Raw genomic sequence first — 2,806 nt, 5'->3', positions numbered from 1 at the left:
TCCAGCCTGGGCGACAGAGCAAGACTCCGTCTCAAAAAAAAAAAAAAAAAAAAAAAAAAAGTCGGTTTTTTGAAATGACAAACAAAATTGACAAACCTTTAGCTAGACCAACAGAAGGAAGAAAGAAAAGAGACAAAGTCAGAAACAGAACAGGAGACTTAACAACTAATACCTAGGAATACAAAGAAGCATTAGAGAATATTATGAACAACTATACACCAATAAATTGGGAAACCTAGAAAAAAATGGAAAAATTCCTGGACACATTCAACCAACATATGACAATATTGAACCATAAGAAGTAGAAAATCTGGGGATTCCAATAATGAGTAACAAGATTAAAGCCATAATAAAAAATCTCTCATCCAATGAAATCCCAGGACCTGATGGCTACACTGCTGAATTCTACCAAGCAGTTAAAGAATAACTAATATCAATGGGATTTTCTTTTCCATCACATTTTCTGGCTGCAAATTTTCCAAACTTTTATGCTCTATTTTCCTTTTGAAACTGAATGCCTTTAACAGCACCCAAGTCACCTCTTGTATGCTTTGCTGCTTGGAAGTTTCTTTGGCCAGATACCCTAAATCATCTCTCTCAAGTTCAAAGTTTCCCATATCTCTAGGGCAGGGGAAAAATGCCACCAGTCTCTTTGCTAAAACATAACAAGAGTCACCCTTGCTCCAGTTCCCTTTGAATTCAAAGGAATTGAAATCAAAATCTCAAAGAGATATCTTCACACCCATGTTCATTGCAGCATTTTTCATAATAGCCAAGAGATGACAATGACCTAAATGTTCAAATGAATGACAAACGAATGAATTTGACACAATGGACTATTATTCGGCCTTAAAAAATGATGAAATCTTGTGTATTTTCTACACTGTGGACAAACCTGGAAGACATGCTAAGTGAAATAAACCAGATGCAAGGGGACAAATGCTACATAATGCCATTTGTATTAGGCTGTTTTTGCATGGCTATAAAGAAATACCTGAGACTGGGTAATTCATAAGAAAAGAAGTTTAATTGACTCACAGTTCTGCGGGATATACAGGAAGCATGGTGCTGGCATCTGCTTGGCTTAGGGAGGCCTCAGGAAGCTTACAATCATGGCATAAGCAAAGGGAGAGCAGGAGCAAAAAGGAGAGAAAGAAGTTGGGGGAAGTACCACACACTGTTAAATGACCATATCTCACAAGAACACACTGTCATGAACACAGCACCAAGCCATGAAGGGTCCAACCCTGTGATCTAAGCACCTCCCACCAGGTCCCACCTCCAGCGCTGGAGATTACGGTTCAACATGAGATGTTGGCAGGACATCTAAACTGTATTATTTTTTACCTGGCCCCTCCCAAATGTCCTTCTCACATTCATTGCAAAATAGAATCATGCCGTCCCAATTGTCTCCCAAAGTCTTAACTCATTTCAGCATTAACCCAAAAGTCCAAAGTCTCATCTGTGACAAAGCAAGTCCATTTCACCTATGAGTCTATAAAATCAAAGACAAGTTATTTACTTCCAAGGTACAATGGGAATATCAACACTGGGTCAACATTCCCATTCCAAAAAGGAGAAAGTAGTCAAAAGAAAGTGAGTATAGGCCCCATGCAAGTTCTAAACCCAGCAGGACAGTCATTAAATCTTAAAGCTCCACAATAATCTATTTTGACTCCATATCCCACATCCAGGGCACACTGATGAAAGGGGTGGACTCCTAAGGCCCTGGGAAGTTCTGCCTCTGTGGTTTGCAGGGTTCAGCCTCCACTGCTGCTCTCATGGTTTGTTGAGTATCTGCAGCTTTTCCAGGTGCAGGGCACAAGCTTCCAGTGGCTCTACCGTTCTGGGGTCTGGAGGACAGTAACCCCTTTCTAACAGCTCCACTAGGTAGTGCCCCACTGGGGACTCTGTGGAGGCTTCAGCCTCATGTTTCCCCTTGGCACTGCCCTAGTAGAAAACTCTCTGTGACAGCTCTGCCCTGCAGCAGACTTCTGCCTGGGCACCCAGGCTTTTCCATACATCCTCTGAAATCTAGGCAGAGGCTGCCATATCCCTTTTACTGTTGCATTCTGTGCACCTACAAGCTTAACACAACGTGGAAGCTGCCAAGGCTTAGAGCTTGCCCCCATGGAGCTATGGCCTGAGCTGTATTTGGGCTCCTTTGAACAAGGGCTAGAGCCAGAACAGTGGGAATGTGGGGAACAGTGTCTTGAGACTGAGCAGGGAAGTGGGGCCTTGGGCCTGGCCTGTGAAACCATTCTTCGCTCCTTGGCTTCTAGGTCTGTGAAGGGAGGGACTGCCGTGAAACTTTCTGAAATGCCTTCAAGGCCTTTTCTCCGTTATCTTGGCTATTAGCACTTGGCTCCCTTTCTCTTGGCAAATTTTTCTAGCAAGTGGTTACTCCACAGCCTCCTCAAATTTCTCTCCTGAGAAAAAGCTTTTTCTGTCTTCCAATGTCTGCTTGTTGCCACATGTCCAGGCTGCCAATTTTCCAAACTTTTACACTGTGCTTCCCTTTTAAAATTTAAATTCCAACTTTAAATCAATTTCTATGCTCCCACATCTGAACATAGGTTGTAAGAAGCAGCCAGACCACATTTTGAATACTTTGTGGCTTAGAAGTTTCTTCCTCCAGATACCCTAAATCATCAGGCTTTAGTTCAAACTTCCACAGATCCCTATGGCATGAACAGAATACAGCCAAGTTCTTTGCTAAGGCACAACATACATGACCTTTGTCCAGTTCCCAATAAATTCTTTATTTCCACCTGAGACCTCATCAGCATGGACTTCACTGTCCTTA

Source organism: Macaca mulatta, chromosome 8 (genome assembly GCF_049350105.2).
Source record: "Macaca mulatta isolate MMU2019108-1 chromosome 8, T2T-MMU8v2.0, whole genome shotgun sequence".
Classification (NCBI taxonomy): Eukaryota; Metazoa; Chordata; class Mammalia; order Primates; family Cercopithecidae; genus Macaca; species Macaca mulatta.
This window is presented reverse-complemented; position numbering follows the sequence as displayed.